Here is a 23868-nt window from a genome sequence, read left to right on the forward strand (position 1 = left end):
TTTCCTCCCTCACCAGAACGAGGGCATGGTCCAAAACACAGTACTAATTCCGGGCCAGGCATGTCTGTAATTGAAGTGTGCGGTCCTCTAAGAGAGCAATATGGGCTTGCTTGGTCCTTTCCTGTTGTCTAAGAAGGGCCTTCGCGTGGCCTTGCACAGTAGCTTAACACGCCGCCCATAGATTTGCTTGAGACTGGACTGTGCCTTCATTAATCTCAAAGTAGGATTCAATCTCTCTAAAGATGTCACCAACAAAGCGCTTGTCCTGCAGGAGCCACGTGTTAAGGCGCCACATGGGTCGCCAGATCGGATCAGACACACCAATGCCTAGGAGGATAGGGGCGTGGTCCGAGATGCCGCAGGCAAGTATTTGGATTTGTGTAACTGACAAGAGGTCGGTAGCTGGCACAAAGATCATGTCAATGCAAGCATACGTGTGATGTGCTGCTGAGGTGTGAGTGTATTGCCGGAACCTGGGGTGGCAAGTCCACTATCTCTCGCAGAGGCCAAGACCAGTTAACCACTTGCATAGAGAGGTGGAGCGACGATATCGCACCTCAGATGGGTGTCCAGTGACGTCCAATGCAGGATCAAGGACCGCGTTCCTGTCCCTCCCAACGATGGTGAGACCCGGGGCCATCTGTGCCACTATGTCTGCAAACGTGTCAAAGAAAAACTCAAGCGGCGTCGGGCATACACACATACCAGATTTAGGATATGACCCTCTGACGTACCTGCCAGAGCAGCGTACCTATCTTGGGGTCCAATCATGATTGATGCACCACCAGTAGAAAACTGCAGCGCAGAAGTATTGCCACCCCTTGGGAACCTTGTGTGAATCCAGCGTGACAGACATGGTCAAACCCGTATCTGGCTAGGAACGGACAGGAAATGTCCATTAAATGTGTTTCATGTAAAAGAAGGATGGAGGAGCGATGTTGCTGCATGTTTCACAGCACTGTTGCTCTTTTGATTCTATCTAAGAGACCGTTTACATTCCATGATACTACAGGGCATGGAGCCATGAAATGTGTGTGTTAGCATGGTGGGCCAGACCAGAATATGAGTTGGGGACAACAAGAAGCCAGCTCAGCAAGTGTGGTGTGTAGAATAGTACTCGTGCTAGGACCCCAGGTGACATTGAGAAAGCTAATCCATGTGACAATATGAAGTAGAATAGGGTGAGATAAGCAGTAAACTAAGAATACTGTAAGAATCTAGTCAAATACAACACAACTTCCTCCCAACTCATACTCTCCCACCCTCCCCAAAATAAGAAGCATCTGTCACCTCTACCCAGTCCCCAACAAATGACCAAGGAAAACTGTGTGATGTGGAGTGGTGGACCCTCCAAATTATAGGATAAACGTATCATCAAGCCAACCATTGCAGCCCGAGTGGCATGCCTTTGCAGAGGAGATGAGTCATATCAAGGATGTCTGGCTCAACTGCTCCCCAGCTCGTGTCAAAGTCTGGTCTCCCATCTCACGGTCCAGAGAGGGATCTGCGTTGTGTGAGGTTGGCGGCACTGACAAGGCAGAACTCGGCGATCGTGAGGCAGGTTGTTTCTTTCCATGCCGTCGACGGGATCTGGTGCGGGAGCGTTTAAAGTGACCAAGGTTCCCCTCCTTCTCTCGAGATGTGTGAGGTGGAGCCAGACAATAGGAGGGGGATGAACAAGCATTGTCTTGGAGGTGCCATTCCTCGGTTAGCCATTCCCACGCCGATTCAGGAGTGTCAGAAATGAGATTTTTCGGCATGTATGACCTTGAGACGAGCCGGGAACAAGAGCATGTAGGATAACTGCAACACTCTTAGTTTCTGTTTTTAACATGTTCATAGGTACAGCTGCATGCTTCGACCTCTTGTGAGTTGTCTGGAAATAAAAGGATTTTTGAATTTTGAAATAGGAGGTCGGTTTGTAAGTGAGCTTCCTTTAAGATCAAGTTCTTATCTTGAAATGAAAGAGTACTCCCCACAAGAAAACCAAAGTGTGTTTCTTGCCAATAAAGTAAGTCTTTTAATAGTGTTTTGAACACTACAAACAATTCACGTATATAGAACTAAAATAATTGTGACATATTTAATACACAATATTCTATCAGCAACAAGAACCAACATCAGTAATATTAAATGAAAATTAAAACATTTTCCATTGCTTTATGTCTGGACAGTTGCATCGTTCTAAAATACAAATACACTACACTGTGATTGCTGTGCGAGCATTCATTACATTCACATGACTTTCCACTAAATGGAAAATAATATAGAAATATATTTCAATAATTCATTTTGTTTCATAATACGTCCTAGCACATACTTCAAGCAGCAACAGAAGCACATCAAATATAATAATATCAGAACATTTGCACTTCTTTCAAAACATGCGGCATACTTTGTCCTTGTAATGTTTCATCTGTAGCCATGGAAAGATCAAATAGACCAACAAGCAAGTCAGTAAATAATTCACAATATTTTTCTATTCCACAGAGAAAGGAAAACAGGCATATTTATATGTCATGCACATTTAAGGCCTACTATATTTGTGCTGGAAAATGAGACTCTCTGAAGGGTCACCACAAACATTTTGCCTCCCCCCTCCTCTTTTATGACCACATTTTCTTTGGCTTTAGGACTCTGAACACTTTACCACTGCTAACCAATGCTGAAGTGCATGTGGTCTTTCCCTTAAATCATGCTAAGACTGGCTTAACCCCAACTGGCATATTTATTTTACTTATATGTCCATAGTAAAGTGTACTACATGTGCCCAGGGCCTGGAACTCAAAAGCAAATAGTGAATCTGTAGCAATGATTGTGCCACCCACTTAAGTAGTCTTTAACTATGCCTTAGGCCTGTCATTGCAGAGCCTGGGTGTGCAGTTTTAAACAGCCATGTTTCCCTGGCAAGTTAAGCATCTTGCCAAGCCTAAACCTTCCTTTTTAATACATATGAGTCACCCACATGTACGCCCTGGACAGCCTATGGGCTAGGTGCAGTGTATTTAAAAATAGGACATGTACTTTTAAGTTTTACATGTCCTAGTAGTAAAAAACACCCAAATTTGTTTTTCACTACTACGTGGCCTATCTGTCCAATAGGATAACATTGGGGTTACTATTAGAAATGGGATCCCCGGTTGGCAGTCAGTTTGCACTCTGTCCACGCAGGGACCCTCACTCTAGTCAAGGTAGGGAGATACACACCTAGTATAATCCCTGCTCACCCCCTTGGTAGCTTGGCACAAGTAGTCAGGCTTATCTCAGAGACAATGTGTAAAGTAATTGTACCAACACATACAGTAACTCAGTGAAAACACCACAAAAGGACTCCAGTTAACAAAAATAGCCAATATTTATCTAAATCAAACAAGACCAAAACGACAAAAATGCAACATAAACAAGCAAAGAGATGACTTTTTAAAGTAAAAAGAGTCTTAATCCATAGAAATCAATGGATGCGTTATTTTAGCACAAAGTACCTGGTATGCATCAAAAATAAAGCTGCATGGGCGGGTGTGTGTCAGAAAAGCAAGCAATGCATCTATTCCTTGCTTGCAAGTGAGGCAATGTGTTGATTCTTTCTCCGCCGAGAAAGTGACGCGTTGATTCTTTCCTTGCAGGGAAGAGATTCGTCAATTTCTGGGCAATTGGCCTCTGGTCACTATGGGGATGTTGCAGGTTTTGATGCTAGGGATGATGCAAGGAAAATGCAGATGCACAGCAGTGATGAATCTGTGCTGAGCTACGAATGCGTCGATTTCACCTGCGATGCATCAATATTTCAGCCTCTGTGCAGGCGCTGCGTCAATTTGTCTGCCACTCAGCTCCGGTGAGTGGGTTTTCTCCTTGGGTTCACCTTTCAAGGGCCCAGGGACTGGATGTGTCACAACTTGGCAGGGTGGGGGATCTCAGCAAGAGCTCCCAGGTGCTGGCAGATGAAGTCTTTGAAGGCCCTGAGACTTCAGAACAAGGGGCAAGCTCAGTTCAAGCCCTTGAGAATCTTCACAATTAGGATACACAACAAAGTCCAGTCTTTGTCCTCTTTAAGGCAGAAGCAGCAACTGCAGGCCAACCCAGCAAAGCACACACAGCAAAGGGGCAGTACTCCTCCTCCAGCTCTTCTCCTTGGCAGAGGTTCCTCTTGATCCAGAAGTATTCTAAAAATCTGGGGTTTAGGGTCCACTACTTTTACTCACTTCTGTCTTTGAAGTAGGCAAACTTCAAAGGAAAGTCACTGTTGTTCACAAGATCCTGCCTTGCCCAGGCATTGGGTGAAGACAGGCACAGCCCTTTCAGGTGTGAGTGTCAGCTCCTCTGTTAGAAATGGGCTCTTTGGCTGCCCGCCGGATAATGAGTCAGGTTCTACCAGCCTTTCCGCCAGGGAAAGGCTGGCGGAATGAGTGACTCGGGGCCCCCCTGGGGGCCTCTGCACTGCCCATGCACTTGACATGGGCAGTGCAGGGGCCCCCATGCACAGCCCGTTGCGCATTTCACTGCAGATTTACGGGCAGTGAAGTGCGTGATGGGTGCTGCTGCACCCACCGCACTGCTACATTGCCGCCGGTTCCATTTGGAGCCAGTGTCAATGTTAAGGCCCTGCATCCAGCTGGGCCGGCATGCAGAAACACTGTTTCCGTCCGCCGGCCCAGCTGGATGTTCTTTATGTGTCCTGCAGGTTCTGCGTGCTGGCGGTGTTCTTTTGACCGTCAGCACCAATTCCTTAATCTTTAGAAAACAGTGAGAAAGCTGTTGTTACACAAAGTACCTGATTGGCATCCTGCTGTTGTGTATCCTTCTTGTGAAGATTCTCCAAGGGCTTGAATTGAGCTTGTGAAGTATCAGGGCCATTAAAGACTTCATCTGCCAGCACCTGGGATCTCGTGCTGAGATCCCTAACCTGCCAAATTGTGCCGCATCCAGTCCCTGGGCCCTTGAAAGGAGAAGCTGGTGAACCCAAGGAGAAAATGTTTTGGGATTTTTTTTTGCTTTTCTTTTTTGTCCTTTTTGGGATCTCATTGCCTTTTGAGACTTTGCACCTTTTCTGAACCTTGTTCTCAAGTATATCTCAGTCTGGGTAGCCATCAGCAGTTATTGTAAAAGTGGTTTTGAGCTGGAGAAATTTGAGAGTTACACAGAGGCCCAGCTCAAGAACTTTTGTAAGGAGTTCCAATGCCAAATTAAAAGCTCCACTAAGAAGGAGGAGCTGCAAAAGACGTTGAGGGACTGGTTGGCAGCAAAGGGGACTGAGGGACACGCAGCAGAGGAGAATATGGTTGTGGATGAGGAGGAGCACATTATGCATGGTGATTTGGTAGATCACTTGGACCTGCCTGGAGGAAGGGCCTCCAGGGCAGGTAGCAGAGTTTCTTCTAAAGGTCTGACCCCAGAGGAACTGAGGGGCAGACAGGCATAGAGACACCATCATTTGGAATTTTAAAAGCTCAAGGTACAATTGGACAGAGAAGCAGAAGCAAATAAAATGGCAATGACCATGGGGGAGAGAAAAATGTTGTTGGCTCATGAACTTCTGGATCTGAAGGGCAGGCCCAGCACAGATGATGGCAGTAGTACCCCAGTGAAGCCTGAGAAAAGATTGTACATTCCTAAGGATCTGGTAAAGGATTACAAGAGGGAGGATGACATATACTTGGTGGTTTAAGGGGATTGAGTCAGCTCTTCACATGAACCTGGTGCCTGAGGTACACTGGGTGGCGGGTCTGTGGAACCATTTTGAGGTAGAGGGAAGGGACACCTTGACAGCCCTATGGGGCCCTCAGGTGCTCACCTACTCTACCATGAAGGAGGCCCTACTCAGTGGGTATTGGGTCTCTCCTCAGCAGTACAGAGAGAAGTTCAGGGCTTACAAGAAGGGGGATTCTCAAACTTGGTTAGAATGTGTTGATTCTTTTTGCAGAGCTCTGGATGGATGGGTGAAGGGCAGTAAGATAACAGATTATAAGGGGCTCTATAATTTGATTTCATGGGAGCACTTGTATAGTCTGTTTTCAGAAGCTTCTCCAGCACCTAATTGACAGCAAGCTGACTGACCCCAGGAAGCTTGCCCAGGAAGCGGACCGGTGGGAGACCACTGAGGGCCAAAAGAGGTGAAGAGGTAAGGGGGACACTCAGCCAAGGGTGAGCAGGGTCCCCATCAGATGAAGTGAGGGGGTAAGGGTAAACAGGGGGAGTTCTCTAAAGTGCCCCAACCTAGTTGCCAGGGTAAGGATTCCCAGCCCTCAGGTGAAAAGAAGCCATTGATCTGTACAGGGAAACCTGCAGAGAGGGGTCCCCATATGTCCTATTTATGTGATCAGGAGGGTCACATGACTGGTGCACAGTCACAGGGTTTCGCTAGTGTAGTGCTTGAGGAGGAGTTGGTTCCAGGAGAAAAGTGGGAGCCAGTTGAGATGATCTTGGTCTCACTAGAGAACAGTGAGATGGTCCAGAGGACCCTCGTGCCTAAGAACACTAAGAAGTACAAGCAGTGGGTGACCATCAATGGACAGAGGGTGGAGGCTCTGAGAGACACTGGAGCCAGTGTGACTACTGTCAGGTTTCATCTATTGTCTGAACAGCAGGTAGTCCCTAATGTACTTCACCAAGTAGTTGCTGTAGACAACTCGGAGTGCCTGTGTAAGGTGGCACAGGGTACCTTTGAATGGGGGAGTCTCAAGTTCTTGAGGGTTGCTGTGAGTCCAACCGTGCCTGTTGATGGTCTGCTAGGTAATGACCTGAAGGATTCCCCTTGGAGTGAAGTGGAACGCCTGTCACACTTGGAGATGGAGGGTCTGCCTGAGTGGGCATGTATGACCACCCGGTCTATGGCAGCCCATCAGGGTGATCAGGAGGTCCTGAAGACTGAAAGAGTGGCCCAGGTGCCTGTCAGGAAGAGGAGGGGCAAGGGGCACGGGAAACCCACCCTAGCAGTTCCCACGGTCCAGGAGGAGGATGAACCTGAGGGGAATTACCCGGAGCCTACAGGGGAACAAGTGGCTGAACTGGGGGATGTGCCTGAGCTGACCCATTGGCAGCAGGAAGAGGGTCCCATCAGGGAAGAGTTCTGTGAGTTACAGAAGTCATGCTCTTCCCTTGAGGGCCTGCGGCGGCAGGCTGCAGACCAGGCATCTGGCAAGGAGCTTGGATCGCACTGGATTTACTGGGAAGATGGCCTCCTGTATAGTGAGCCTAAGGTTGCTGAGCCTGGGGCAGCACGTGTGCTGGTGGTACCCGAGCACTTCAGAACCTTCCTACTAGTGCTGGCTCATCATGTGCCTTTGGCAGGACATTTGGGGCAGGAGAAGACTTTTGAGAGGATTGTCCCTTAGCCCCAGATGCGCAGGCACTCTTACACCTATTTTAGGTCTTGTCAGGCTTGCCAGGCAAGAGTGGGAGGAAATGTAAGTCTCCCTTCTAACCATTTCCTGTTGTCAGCAGCCCTTTTGAGTGGGTGGGATTTGACATTGTGTGACCTCTGGACCTGAATACAGCCGTGGGCAACTGATTTATCCTGGTTTTGGTGGACCATGCCATCCCTCGGAGGTCAGTGACAGCCCCTGTGGTGGGCTGGGCTTTGATAGGGATTTTTACCTACATGGAGTTCCCCAAGGAGGTGGTATCTGCCCGGGGTACCAACTTTATATCTACCTATATGAAGTCTCTTGAAAGGAGTGTTGGGTGTACTACAGGTTTATCACTCCTAACCACCCCCAAGGAAATGGGTTGGTTGAGAGAATCAACCGTACCCTGAAAGGCAATATATTGGGCCTGTCAGAACCCATGAGGAGTAAGTGGGACGTCCTCTTGCCACACCCTCGCTTTGTCTACACGGAGGTACCGCAGAAGGGACTTGGATTTAGTCCGTTTGAGCTGCTGCATGGACACACTGTGAGGGGTCCTCTGAGTCTGGTGAAGGAGGGCTTGGAGAAAGCTTTCAGTAAGCACCCCCAGGACGTGTTTAGGTATGTATTGGCAGTTAGGAACCAGACTGCCCGTTTCAGAAAACTCACTCAGGTGAATGTAGAAACCAGCCAGGAGGACATGAAACAGTGGTATGACCAGAATGCCACTCTGGTTGAGTTTCAGCCTGGCCAGAAAGTGTGAGTCATGGCCCCAGTGGAGCCTCGTGCCCTCCAGGACAAGTAGACTGCGCCTTTTGAGGTGGTAGAGCGCAACAGTGATGTCACCTATCTGTGAACTTGCGGATCCCCAGGAGCCCTTTGAGGGTAGTACATGTGAACTGCCTCAAACCTCACTTTGAGAGGTCTGAACTGACTATGCTCTTGGCAACAGATGATGGGGTGGAGGAGGAGAGTGGGCCTCTTTTTGACCTCCTGCCTGCACTGGAGAAGAATGGGTTTGTGGAGGGTGTGAACCTCTCCCCAACACTCACCCCCGAGCAACAGAGGGACTGTTGCCAGTTGCTGGAACAGTTTGCCTCCTTGTTTTCCTTGACCCCAGGGGTCATTCATCTGTGTACTCATGATATGGACACTGTGGACAGTCCACCTGTGAAACACAAAATTGACAGGGTGACCGACAAGGTCACAGACAGCATCAAGGATGAGGTTTCTAAGATGCTAGTGTTAGGGGTAATTGAGTTCTTCATCGGTTCTTAGGCCAGCCCCATGGTCTTGGTCCCAAAGACTGTTGCCCCTGGTGCCACTCCAGAACTGAGGTTCTGTGTGGTCTATCGTGGACTCAACACTGTCACTAAGACTGACATGCACCCCATCTCCAGAGCTGATAATCTCATAGATCAGCTAGGAGCTGCCAAGTTCCCCAGCACGTTTGATTTAACGTATGGGTACTGGCATATTGCCTTGACCGATGAGGCCAAAGAGAGGTCAGCATTTTCAACACCAGAGGGGCACTACCAGTTCAGGGTCATGCCCTAAGGGTTGAAAAATGTCCCTGCCACCTTTCAGAGGTTGGTCAATCAGGGTTTGGCTGGGCTGGATGACTTCAGTACAACATACATGGATGACATTGCAGTGTTCAGTTCCACTTGGGAGGAACACTTGCAGCACTTCAGCAGAGTGTTGGAGGCCCTGCATAAGGCAGGCCTCGCTATTAAGGCTAGCAAGTGCCAAATAGGGCATGGATCTGTGGTTTACCTGGGACACTAGGTGGGGAGTGGCCAGGTGGCACCCCTGCTACCCAAAATTGACACTATTCTGGCTTGGGAACTCCCCTAAAACCCAGACAGAGGTGATGACAGCTTTCCTAGGTCTCACCGGTTACTACAGGTTTGCCAAGGGGCATGGCACCATTGTTGCCCCCTTGACAGTGCTGACCTCCAAAACGCATCCACAGAAAGTGATCTGGACTGAGGCTTGTCAGACTGCTTTTGATGCCCTGAAGGTAGCCATGTGCACGGCACCCGGGCTGAAGGCACCCGACTTCTCTAAGGAATTTGTTGTGCAGACTGACAACATTGATAAACTGAAATAATCTACCACATATATTAAAATATGGACGGATTTGCAGCTCCAACATTTTTCCTTAATTCTTCTGGCGAACCTATCACAGCATGGGAGGACTGGAAAGAGGGTTTTGAGGCGTACGTTTTGGCTCTTGGTGGTGATATTTTCAGATTGTCTAGGAAACTTGCCATCTTAAAACACTGCCTAGGAGCTGAGGGCAAATGCATTCTAAAATATTTGCCTGATCTGGGGGATGAAGACTCAAAAGACAGAGATGAGTATGACCTTGCTATGGAACAGTTGGATGAAAATTTTGGCAAGAAAATGAATGTAGTGGTGGAGTGGTTTAAGTTGCTAAAGAGATCTCAATTACCTGGTGAATCGGTGGAAAGTCACGTGGCTGGGTTGAGAGCCTTGGTAGCATTGTGCAACTACAAACATTTCCAGGAAGAGATGCTAAGGGACCAGCTGGTTTTAAAGTCTCACAACAAAAAAATACAGGAAAAGCTACGTAACACACAAGCTTTAACTCTACAATTAGCAATTGACATAATGAAAAGAGCAGAAATACCTGATGAAAGTCTAAAGGAATTGTCAACTCCGTCAGGAACAGTGAATTCTATTCATCTAGATGGAACCAAATCTAAAAGAACGGATCAGCCGCATGCATTTACAAAATCAATTGAAAGGGGTGACTTAACATGCTTCAAGTGTGGCTTAAAGGGACATTTAGCGTCTGACCCACGTTGCCCTGCAGTCGGACAAACTTGTCAGAGGTGCTAAGCTAAGGGCCATTTTGCACGTGTATGCGAAGGAAGACAATTTGGTGATAGGAAACCTAAGGGGTGGTGAATTCTATTGAAGGTAACAATGTTCAAGATGTTTGTCAAGCATATATTTTGCAAATTATGGATGTTGGTTGTGTGAGGAGGAATGGTCCTCGGTGTGTCATTAATATCGATGGTGTGGATATAAGAGTGATGGCTGATTCAGGTGCATGATATACCTTAATTAGGAAGGAGCACATGTCAAATTTTCCAGATCGAGAAATCAAACCTCCTGATGTGAGCTTAGTAGCCTATGGAAATAAGCTTTATGATTTGGCAGGATTCATGGAGGCTAGTCTGGAGCTTCAGGGTGTGAATGCTATATCCAAAGTATATTTAGCTGAAAATGGCGCTAGTCTGTTGGGTTGGCCGCAACAAAAGGATCTGGGAATTCACCTGGATCCTAACCACCCCAAACAAGTTCTTGGTGCATACACGGAAGTGAATGCTATTCAGAATCACACTTTTGTGGAAGAGTACCCACAAGTCTTTAGAAAGGGGTTGGGTAGACTAAAGGGATTCATGCATAGGAGTATATTGAAACAAAAAGCCATTCCCAAGGCTCATAAGCCTCGTCTCGTTCTTATTGTCATGAGAGAACCATTGCGTCAAGAACTAGCTAAGTTGTGTGATCAGGATGTTATGAAGAGATTGAAGCATCCAAGTGGTTGGCCCCAGTGGTTATTGCGAGGAAGCCTAATGGGGATTTACATTTATGTGTTGATCTCAGAGATCTTAACTCAGCCATCAAGGTTGATAGGCACCCCTTGCCTAATATTGGTGAAATGCTGACTATGTTAAAGGGGGCCAAGGTGTTTTCCACTCTGGACTTTTCATCTGCTTACTATCAGATACTACTGCATCCTGATTCTCATGCACAAACATCCTTTATTATTCCCAAAGGTGTGTTTAGGTTCAAGCACATGCCTTTTGGTTTAGCCTCTGCAGCAGCCATCTTCCAGAGGGCCATGCATCATCTGTTCAAAGATGTTCCGTCTGTGACGTAGTTCCAAGACGATATTTTAGTGTTTGGAAGGGATCGTAGTGAGCATGATTGTACTATGAGGATAGTGCAAAATTGGTGTACCTCAGGTGGAATATTTAGGTCATTCGATAGACCAGAAGGGCATATCTCCTAAATTGAAGTTGATGTCAACCATTGAGAATGCACCTTCTCCTGGTAACAAGGATCAGCTTAGATCATTTTTAGGTTTGGCTGAATACTATTGAGATCCATTGGTATGTTTGCTGATAACACAAAGTGTATGAGGAAGCTGATGTGCAAGAAGGAACAATTTTGTGTGGAGCGAGGAGTGTGAATCAGAATTGAATGGAAAAGGTTGATTGTGTCGGCACCGGCACTCAAACCATTTGACACAAAAGATCAGAGCATTATCAACACGGATGCCAGTTCTTTTGGTCTAGCTGCCGTATTGCTACAGGTGGGAGAGGGCGTATGCTTCCAGACCTTTGAAAGATACAGAGAAGAATTACTCCACCATTGAAAGAGAAGCTCTTGCTTGTTGGTGGGGTGTTAATTATTTCAGAAAATATGTGTGGGGTACAAGTTTTTGGATTAGGACTGACCATCAACCCTTAATTGTTTTTTTTTCCACAAAAGGTGTAGGCAGAGCTACTCCCAGAATTGCCTGGTGGGCGATGAGGATGTTGGAGTATAACTATATTATGCAGTACATGCCAGGCAAAAGAAACGTGTTAGCGGATTGTTTATCCAGGTTACCTTCAAATGAGGAGGTAGAAGTAGATGAGGAACATGAGGAAACGGTAGCAACTGTTAATGTGGATATTTGTTGTGTTATGGATGGTAGAATTTCAGATGATGAGTGGTTGAGGGTTATACAGGAGGATATAGTTTTGCAGGAAGTTGTGAAATATGTACAAGAAGGCTGGCCAGCAAGAGGAAGTGTTTCTGCTGATGCGGAACATTTCTGCCAAGTGAGTGTTGAGTTATCTGTTGTAAATGACTTATTGATGAGAGGGGAACAATTTGTGGTTCCTGTTGGGTTGCGAGGGCGGGTGTTAAAACTTGCCCATGAAGGACATTTGGGCATGAGTGCAACCAAGAGGCATATCAGGTCGGAATACTGGTGGCCCGGTGTAGACAGGGATGTGGAACACCACATCAGAGATTGTGTTTTGTGTGCGTGAAGTGAAGTAACAAGTCCCAGAGAGTTCTGAAAAACCTCGTATTGATTCAGACAAATCAGATGGACCCTGGAAGAAAGTTGCAATTGATATTGTGGGACCGTTGTATGCCTTAGGCAAAATACTTAAGTATGCTTTGGTAGTGGTTGACTACTTTTCAAGATGGCCTGTAGTAAAGTTTGTGGAAAATGTAATGACAGATGTTGTAGTAGAGTTTTTGATTGATTTGTTTGAATCTGAAGGAGTACCAGAAACTATTGTGTCTGATAATGGGGTGCAATTTGTGTCTAATGTCATGATTGATTTCTTAGAAAGATATGACATCGAACACATTAGAAAGTCTATTTATTATCACCAGGTCTGGTTGAGAGGTGGAACAGAACCTTGAAAGATAATTTGCAACTAGCTTTGAGTAATGGGGTAAGCTGGTGTAAAGCTGTGAAAGATATGATTTGGTCATACAACACCACTCCACATTCTGTAACAGGGTTATCCCTGTTTGAAGCAATGAGGGGAAGAAAGCATAGAGCTCTGGTGTCAAAGGGTATTGAAAAGAAGAAAGTCGAGTAGTAAGGTGTGGATGATATTTTTGCGGTTGGTGATTGGGTTCCCCCACAACACCCACAAACCTTTGCAAACACCAGAAGACCACCACACCTTGCCATGCCAATCCCAGAGAGAACTGCACACACATACCACATCTACTCATTTATCCGTCACACACCACACACCCCAGCACATCACTCATCACCCTCTGCACACCACACAACACCCATGTCCCCACAAAGGCCCCCCATTTCACTGATGAGGAGTTGCGGGTCATGGTGGAGGAAATAGTCAGTGTAGTGCCACAGCTGTTTGGAGCACAGGTACAGCAGATCTTCATTGCCAGAAAGATGGAGCTATGGCGGAGAATTGTGGACAGGGCAAACGCTGTGGGACAACATCCACACACAAGGGATGACATAAGGAAGAGGTGGAATAATCTATGGGGGAAGGTGAATTCCATTGCAACAAGGCACCAGCTCGCCCCTTGGACACTGGACCTGTGCTACAAACATACTGTGCCACTACACTGGACTTTTCCCAACCATCACCCCACCCTATTGCACTTTCCATTGTATAGCAAATTTATTAATAAATACCCTTGGCACAACTTGAGTAATAGTGCTTTATCTGAAGGAAATGTACAATGTATTAAACTGTATTGAACTGCATGATCCTGTGCAAATGTCCTGTAATGTTTTCATCCATCCAACATATGTGTCTCAGCAGTCTGTACACATCACAGCAATACACTGTTGTAACCACACCAACATCTGCAATAAGGGAAAGCATAGGTGAGAGTCAGTTGGGATGCAAAGGTAGTGACTGGCATTATACTACAGCCACACAGCACAACACTTAAATGTAGAAATGTATAGATCTACAGTCTTACTTGAGTGTCATTGGAAGTACTGCTGTATGATACGTGTCCTGTTTTCCACCCCCCCACTTATTCCTCCTCCTCACTGTCCTCAGTGTCCATAGCTGTCCACAGCTGTCCACAGCTGCCCCAGGTGCATTGTCACTCCCTCCTCCTACAGATAGTGCACATGGAGTCTGTGGGCCAAATTGTGCAGCATGCAGCACACAACAATCTTGCAGACCTTCTCAAGGGAGTAGCATAGGGATCCACCTGTCAGATGGAGGCACTTGAACCTGGCCTTCAGGAGACCAAAGGTCCATTCAACAATCCTTCTGGTACGCCCATGAGCATCATTGTAGCTATTCTCAGCCCCTGTTCTTGGATTCCTAACAGGGGTCAAGAGCCAGGACAGGTTTGAGTTGCCAGAGTCACCTGGAAGATGTGAGGGACACACATTAGCCTTGCACAATGGCATGGGATATGACTCCTGTAGGCATACACTGACATATATTGGGTGGGGAATCAGGCTCACCTATAAGCCACACTCTGTGCCTCTGTAGTCGTGCCGTCAGCAGCGGGATACTGCTATTCCTCAGGGCAAAGTCATCATGCACAGACCCAGGATACTTGGCAGTGACGTGGGAGATGTACTGGACAGCAAGGCACACCATCTGGACATTGAGTGAGTGGAAACTCTTCCTATTCCTGTATACCTGTTCGTTGGCCTGGAGGGGACTAAGGCAATATGGGAGATGTACTGGACAGCAAGGCACACCATCTGGACATTGAGTAGAAATTCTTCCTATACCTGTATACCTGTTCATTGGCCTTGGAGGGGACTAAGGCAAAATGGGTGCAGTCAGTGGCCCAAGTCTCATGTGGTATGTGTCTGTAACAGGATCGCTGTTACATCATCCCCAGTATGCGAGTGGGGCCGATAGACGAGTGCCCTCGGGGCACTTCAAATAGTGACCCACGTTCCTGCACGCACGTCAACACAGAAGAAGAGGGTTGTTGCGGTGCGCCGGAGAGAGAGAAGAGAGACGCGAAGGAGGCTGTGCATGACGAGAGGAGTGCAGTAGCACTAAGGACAGCGCAGAGGTTGGAGGACCACTGGACGCAGCAGGCAACGAAGGGACAGCGGAGAACGGCGAGGAATCTGGGGAGGCCGAAGGGGCTCGGGAAACAGAGTTCCCAGCCGAAGACGAGAAGACTCCCAATGTTGAAGTAAGCCTCAGCAAGGCCTACTAGGGCAAGGGGTTCACCCTTCTCTGCACAAAGTCCTCAGACCATATAGGAAGAAGTTGGCACAGAAACTGAAATAAAAGACAAAGTTTATTAAACCTCATGAGGTGGTACTACAGTTCAAACAGCACCCTTCGGTAATGTTTGAAGTAGCACACTGAACTGAGAGAGCATGGTCCTTTTATACCCACGCAGGGGCTAAAAGGAAGTGGTACAATTATAGAAGCAATACTTACATACATGTAAGGTCATATGGAAATGCACAGTCGACAGGTAGGAGGGGCTAACAGTTTTCAAGGACTAACAGCGGCAGACCTTACTGGGCATGTGCGAAAGTGGGAGATGCTAAATATAACTTGTCACTAGGCAGATTTTCAAGAGTAGTTAACAGAAAGGTAGGACAGAGCACATGGTGAGCACATGGCAGCATGTGGCAGAGAAAATGGCTGCCATGAATACAAAATGGATTCCGCGAAATGTTCACAATAGTTGCTAAATACAAGATGTCTTCTGCTAATGCTTAATCTAATCGCTGCTAAACTACAACAGACGACTCTTTCAGCATTAGCTGAAGACATTCGTCTTTCTGGGATAATCTAAATATTCATCTTGTATATTTATGCTCATCATTTCAGCTATTTCCTTATCTAACATGTGTTGTGTTTTCATTTCTGTAATATTTATTTTGGTAGGCATACAAGCAGTAATACACATGGAGCAGAACATTGGACCACACTGAATACAGATACAGCATGTGAAAAATATTGCAATCATTACACACAGGATAGTCAGTAGTTTCCAGCCCCAAGCGGAAACAAGAGCCCAAAACCATCCAGAAAAAGTCCAAGTACCAGTCTCTGTGTGGATGTCTACAGCAATTTTATGCAATTTAGATATTGCATCATATACTGAAGGTGAGCGATCTGGAATAAAAACACAGCAACTACTACCGATGATGCGACATGCACCACCTCAATCAGCTAATATCACATCTAGTACCATACGATTTTGGAGCGCTACAATCCTCGCAATTTGGAGCTCCTCAGTAATATTCCCAAGTGCCAGAGCTGCCTGATTGGTAACAGCTTCCACAGCCCTAGTCAATCGTCTCACTTTCCTACTGTTTAACACAGCACCCACAAAGGAAAACAGCCCTAAATTAAAATCAACATATTGTTGCAGGCTAGTGTCCGTTTGGTCTACCTCATTTGTACTTATTGTCCTTTTACATCTATTTTTAATGATGTCATTGAACAGTTTAAAATCTCTGTGATATGATGCAGGGGCCAAAAACACAGGGGGTAATAGAAAAGATACATAACACACAACTGACCACCCAACAGGTAGTTGGTAATATCCATAGTTACCACAAACAAAATATGTATTTTGTGAAGCTGTAAAACTACTATTATTTACACCCTCAATAGTTAAAATCAAGGTACGATCGCTTATCCCTACTGGAATTCGCCCAATGCTACGTATACATAAATCTGCTTTAGTTTTTGTAACAGAAATCACAAATTGTTCTTTCTTGTCAGAGTCTCTTATATTTGTGAAGACATATGGTATTGAAACATTGTCCGGTTGATACTCTTCCCATTCCCATTTAGTTCCTTTGGCTTGGGGATACCCATCTTTGTCTTGGTAGCATACTTTATTAAGGCGAAAAAGAAGTCCGCCCTCTGTACATTTTCCAGATGCAAACAAAAACGTGTACCAAGCTTGACAAGAACCATTCTGTGAAAAAGGAAGAGGAATGAAAGGTGTTCCTCCTTTCTTTTGATGCGCAGGTATCATTCCACATACCCAACAGTTAGTAGTATTTGTAGCATTATGAGTATGATGCAACATCGGAATGAAAGTATTATTGAAGTACGATTGACAGTGCTTCTGCTCATGATAGGGAATCGTAAAGTAATAGTGATCCTCTGGTACTGGAGTAGTGGCAACAAAAAACTCACGAGCAGGAGCCTTCTTTTCAACAAACCAGGTGAATATTGCTATAACCACCAAAACAACAACAAACCCCATAGTACTAATGATCAGTTTGTTATTCATTTTAGCAACAGTGATAATTGACCCTTTCAGAAATTAATTAAAAACAATCGTTGGAGCTCTTATCCCTGGGCAGCCGCTGATTTCTTCACCACGGGCCAAGACGGGTGTCACTACTCTAATGCATGGCTGATCCCCCCCCTTGCCACATTGGCTCCCCGTTTCACTAACCCAGGGCGGTAGCTCAACCAGTTTTTTTCAAAACATTTTCAGATTTGTCAGGTGATATAGCACGGCCTTTCTCCGTAGTCAAAATCTCTTGATGATCGGTCAGCACAGCAGGTTCCACCAAGGTAGGTAGCACTCTCTTGAAGTGAGTACTATGGACCCAATTCTTTCGGTCGTCCCTCGAACTGCTGTCCTTGTCGCAAGGAGCACCTGTTCTGGGCCTCGCCACCTTGGTTCCAAGCTGCTTGATCTTTCAAAGGACTTAATCATCACCTGGTCACCAGGTCGGAGTTTATGGCCTTCACCTGTAGATCTGTCAGGAAGTGCTTCTCTAACCTGTTGATAAATAGAAACCAAATTGTCGGTTAACTGTGCCAAATAATCATTCATCAGGACACAAGGTACATCATATACAGAATTTGGCTTAGGAACTCCCCAAATGTTCATTGGCCTTCCAAACACCACTTCATAAGGACTAAGGCCGATTTGAGAGTGTGGCACTGACCTAATAGACAATAATGCCAATGGTAATTCGTCCGGACAAGTTAAGGATGTGGAAGCCTGTATCTTCGCTAACTTCAGCTTCAAAGTAGCATTATACCTTTCCACCAACCCTGCTGATTGCGGGTAGAAAACCGCATGGAACTTCTGTTTGATCCCTAATCCTTTCAGGACATACTTAATAACTTCACCAACAAAATGAGGTCCGTTATCATTCCATAAAAGTCTGAAAACACCAAGCCTGGGGAAAAATTCTTTCAAAAGCACCTTCGCTGTGGTAATGGCAGTATTATCCTTTGTGGGGTACGCCTCTGTCCATTTACTGAAGGCACATACCACCCCCAAGACATACTTCAAATTAATACAGAATGACCAAGGCACTCAGAGGAGCAAAGTTCATCAAAGTTTGTAGGAGAAGGTATCCCTGGTCGTATGAGTCCAGAAGCGGAGAAAAAAGCGCTGATTCCGAGTTAGTGTTGAGTGATGTCTTTATTCTTTGACAAAGTTTGTCGTAGGTAACTTGTGTCTTGCAGAAAAACAGCCAACACGTGTTTCGTCACACAAGTGACTTTATCAAGGCTGGGCCCGTCCGGCCAAGGAAAGTGAGACCGCAAATGGTAAGTAGGAAGGTAGTAGGTATGTGTTGAGCCTGGCAAGGTCAATGTTTAGTCTTCAAGCGATCGAAGAAAGAGACGAGGAAGCCCTGATAAGCCTCCCAGCAAGGCCCAGCAAGGCCCACCCATCCGTCCGTAGAAACGCCACCCAGCAAGGCCCACCGATCCGTCCGTAGAAACGCGTTTCCTCGTCTCTTTCTTCGATCGCTTGAAGACTAAACATTGACCTTGCCAGGCTCAACACATACCTACTACCTTCCTACTTACCATTTGCGGTCTGAGCCATAGTCAAAAGAGAAACCGGAGTAGAGGTAGTCCATGAACTTTCACTAGCTTTTAGACGACTAGCTATTCCTGGTAACAGATTTGCGACATATTTATCAACAAACAAATGTCTGCCCGTATCATCGGACAATAACTGGCCGCTAAAATCATGAAATGCTTCTTCAAAGCGTGTAAAGAAATCAGAGACCAATTCATCTGCCTTTTGCTTACAAGACGCTAAAACAGTCCAATCTATCTTTTTAGGGGGAATAATCGTTTTTAACTTAACTAATATGGCTGCGGGAAGATCTAGAATCATCTGATATGGCTTTTTCTCAGGTTCCCTATCCCCGTCCATCTGTTCTAATTCTTTCGATGATGCCCCAAAAACTACACGATCATCAATTTTACAAACAGTTCTCCACATATATGGCAGTAATATCAATCCAAAAAATAAATCAATGTCAGCCAAAGTCATAGTACAAGAACTAATTGCTCCCTCAACTTCCTCATAAAAGGTGGCTGGATTTTTCCGTGGTCAGGTAATGCTGTTTTAAGTGCCATTACACCTGCCCTATTCCAAGGAGTATACATCCAATTATAAATAAAATAACCCTTAGCATCAACAGAAGTTTTATCATCACTTTTATCCAATACAAAGGCACGGCCTCCCGCATTGGTTTCGCGTGAACTATCATAGTCTTATCTGTTCCAAAGATGGAAGCTTGCACCCCGCCGGTCTGAGATGTCCGTGCAACTATGTCCACAGCCCTTTTCTCCTCTTGCAAACGGACTGCCACAACACATAATTTCATCAAACGCCTGATTGCATCAGCCACCTGGGAGAAAACAAAAAGACCATCACGCATTTGCTTATGATCAGCTGCTACATCATCGGGCTCTAACTCATCAGAATATTTCCGATATAGTTCAATAACCTCTGTGCCAAATGCCTCAGTAAAATATAGCTGCTCCTTTTCCGTCCACCCTTTCATGTTGTCTAAAAGTTCAAAAGCAGAGACAACGCTACAAATTGTTTTACGAGCAATAGATCTAAGCTCAGAAGCACTGTCAGCAGGCAACATAGAGCGACTATCTCGTATCTTCTGTTGCTCCGAGCCGGAGGTCTTAGCTAACTCATGAGGGGCAGAAGGAACGACATACGGAGGTGGAGGGCGATCTAGTAACAAAAAATCATTGTGTGGTTTATTAAGGATAGGATAGAGAGGTTGCCTAACGGTGTATTGGCCAGTTACCTGTAATTTACCTTCTTTCTCTTCTAGCTCCTTTAAGTCATTTATTTCTTTCTTTCTCATTTCCAATGCTTTTACATATACATTCTTCCGCTGCTCTTTCTCAAGCAAGGCTTGCTCACGCTTCACTCGTCCACGCACTTCTTTCTCCTACATTCGTACACAGTCAAACATATCTTGCCTAGACTTTCGCTTACACATACATTGTTCCACATACTTAATCTTTCGCAAATCAAATGAACCATGCATAGGCCAACGTAACTCAGGATCCGCACTAGTATATGTTTTCCATAATGTGCTGTACATTATAGAAGAAAGACCATGTTTAACATACATATCTCTATTGGGTGTCCCCTCTGGGGGTGCCGGTTGCGATTCTTCCAGTCTCAAATTGGTACCATTACAAAAGCAACACATCCTACGAAGTGCGCTAAAAACAGGCATGCCAAAAATAGTGCATAATATGCAATATTATAATCAAAGTAGCACTTAAGGTGCCGTTCAAATCAAAATTAAATTGGAGAAAATTCTCCTCATTACCTGCCTATATAAATTGCAATTTATATATCAATTCAAAGGACACAAATTGACTAGTCACCCAAAACACGAGAGCCACAGTAAGTAGTGCTAAACTTCATTACCAAACAAAGGCATCAAAACCCACAGCAAGTGCTGTAAAACAGCTCTTACCAATCACAGGGTGTCCAGGTTCCAACTGCCAAGTTCTAAAATCAACCAAATGGTCACTGCATGACGAATGAACAAAAAGGATCTCAGTCGAGGACCGGCGCCACCTGGATGGTCAAATCAGAAAGAAGGAAAAAACGCCGTGGTTGCCAAGACTCGGGTCTCCTCAGGCATTGATCATCCGCAGCGAGATCCCAATCCTTCGTCTCGACCAATCCGTTGGGCGTCCGAGTCGCCAATGAGTCCCTGTTCGGGCGCCAATTTGTTGAAGTAAGCCTCAGCAAGGCCTACTAGTGCAAGGGGTTCACCCTTCTCTGCACAAAGTTCTCAGACCATATAGGAAGAAGTTGGCACAGAAACTGAAATAAAAGACAAAGTTTATTGAACCTCATGAGGTGGTACTACAGTTCAAACAGCACCCTTCGGTAATGTTTGAAGTAGCACACTGAACTGAGAGAGCATGATCCTTTTATACCCACACAGGGGCTAAAAGGAGGTGGTACAATTATAGAAGCAATACTTACATACATGTAAGGTCATATGGAAATGCACAGTCGACAGGTAGGAGGGGCTAACAGTTTTCAAGGACTAACAGCTGCAGACCTTACTGGGCATGTGCGAAAGTGGGAGATGCTAAATATAACTTGTCACTAGGCAGATTTTTAAGAGTAGTTAACAGAAAGGTAGGACAGAGCACATTATGAGCACATGGCAGCATGTGGCAGAGAAAATGGCTGCCATGAATACAAAATGGATTCTGCGAAATGTTCACAATAGTTGCTAAATACAAGATGTCTTCTGCTAATGCTTAATCTAATCGCTGCTAAACTACAACACCAAGGACGCCGGAATCACCCGCAACGTCCCAGGAGGGAAGTGGCTAATGCAGGTACGGGCATACTTTAAAAACCTAAGTACCTATTTTGGAAATGAAAAAGGAGGGGGGGAGCCTGAAAGAGATATAATAAAGGAGAAAAAAACACCAAAGTACTTGTGAACCCTCCTCCTTACATATAAAGGGCAGGAAAACAATTAGTCCTCTATAGAAGAGAACAGAGGCAATGTAAATAATTTCTCTCTTTATTATTTTCTTCTGTCTTGTTACAAACACCTTATACACAAGAGCACTTGAGGCACATAAGAAGAGAATAAGACAATATCCACTATTATGCACATTTAGGCACGGACCCAACTGGCCCTTACTTCTTCCTTCTCCCTTCCCCTCCCACCAGGTATAATTAGTACACGTCAATAGAAAAACATTACTTACCTACTCCCTCCTATTGTTTGTTTTTCCAGCTGGTACTCATCCTTCTGGGGAACGTCACATCTGGAGATGGAGACATACGTATAAAAAGGGAAAGAAAGGAGGAACAACAAGAACTAAATAATAGTCCCAGAGAAAAGACTATGAGAAACAAAAAAGAAAATGGAAGGAGAAAGAAGGAGACGAGAAAAAGGAAGAAAAGGAGAAAACAAAAGTACTCGAATAGAAACAAAGTTAACAAAAGAATATAGTATCATACAAAATACGGAGTCATACAACAGTTTTTTTCGTTTTTATCATACCACGTGAGCATAATCCCTATACATACCCACAACAGTGTCCCATTGCATAGAATCCAGCCTTCACAGTGGGCAAATCATCAACCTGGGGAAATGCGATGTAGCTGCACATGTGTTTGAGCAAGGTAGCCAAAATCCTTGCAAGCACAATCAAGAACATTGGCTGTGACATTCCTGCAGCCAAGCCCACTGTCACCTGGAAAGAGCCTGTTGCCAGGAAATGGAGCACTGATAGTACCTACACAAGAGGGGGTATTACTGTGGTGCAACGGATAGCAGGTAGCAGATCAGACTTCAATTGTGCACACAGCTCTGTGATTGTGGCCTTGTCCACACGATAGATGAGTATGATGTGGCTGTCCCCCAATGTAGCCAAGTCCACAAGGGGTCTGTACATGGGTGCTTGCCTCCTCCTCCTATTCCTCCACAGTGGTTGATACCTAAACGACCCACAAGTAAGAAGGGAGTGACAACAGGACCTATGGACACACTATATGAGAATACACAGAGCATGTATGTATGTTGGACACTAGAATTGTCTAGGTGTGAACAGTCGACAACAGTGATGCACTTTTAAATCAATACATGGCAGTAGGAAAAGGCAACCGCCTGTCAGGTATGCAGGGACAGGTGGAAGTGACCTCACTCCACCAGCGTTATGCGTCATGGCGGTAGGCAGTCTGCAGCGCAGTGTAATTCCTCATTGGCTAAAAAGGGGCCCTATGGAGTACAGGAACCAATGATGATCAACACCGGTGGTGACTGTGTTTACCACCGTGGACATGACCGCCATTTTCTTCCTACTACTTCACTTGACTCCTGACTTTCCACTGGACTACATCTCCACTACATGTGCTGCTGTGACCTGTGTCTGGTACCTGCCATAGCCCATGCTACAGGGCCCCAGCCTTAACTTCGGAGGAGTTGGAGAAGCACGTGGATGGGGTCCTACCGCTGTATGGACAGTTGTATGGGCCTTCAAACCAACAGGTGAGTACATCATGAGTATGTTGAATGTGACATGGCTGTATGTAGATGTGTGTGCTGGTAGTGTGTCATTTGGGGGTATGGTTGCAGCCAATGCGAATGAAGAGGTATGGGTCATGTGTGTGCTTGATGTGTGGAAAATGTTGTATGTAGACCATATGTGTGACAGGCTGGATAGTAGGGTTCATGGTGTCCCTCTTTCTGTGTTTCCTCTGCAGGTCAGCGCCCATCACAAGAAGGAGTTGTGGCGTGCTATCGCCAAGGACGTGCGCACCCTGGGGGTCACCAGTCGGTGGAGCACCCACTGCAGGAAACGGTGGGAAGACACGGAGGCCCAGCTGGGGACAGCCTCCCAACGAGGGAATGGTGCCCATCGGAGCCTGACCCCCCTAATGGCCTGCATTCTGCCGTAGAGCTGGATGGGAACTTGAGGGCAGCACAGCAGCCACAAGGGGCTGAGTACAGTGAGTGTGACATTCATCATTTGTTGCCTGGCATGGGATTTGGGTGCAGGGTTTTAGTCAGTGGATGCCCCAATATGCCAGTTTTGACATTGCTGCGTGGTCCAACTTAGGTATGTTGGGTGGTATGCCTATTTTAAAATGCTAGATAACTGGCTTTCCATGGCAGACAGGGCTTAGTTGGTCCCAGTAGGTGTGCAGATGGCAGTGTTTAACTCCTACCTGCTGTAGTACCTAGCCA

Source organism: Pleurodeles waltl, chromosome 1_2 (assembly GCF_031143425.1).
Source record: "Pleurodeles waltl isolate 20211129_DDA chromosome 1_2, aPleWal1.hap1.20221129, whole genome shotgun sequence".
In the NCBI taxonomy this organism is placed as follows: Eukaryota; Metazoa; Chordata; class Amphibia; order Caudata; family Salamandridae; genus Pleurodeles; species Pleurodeles waltl.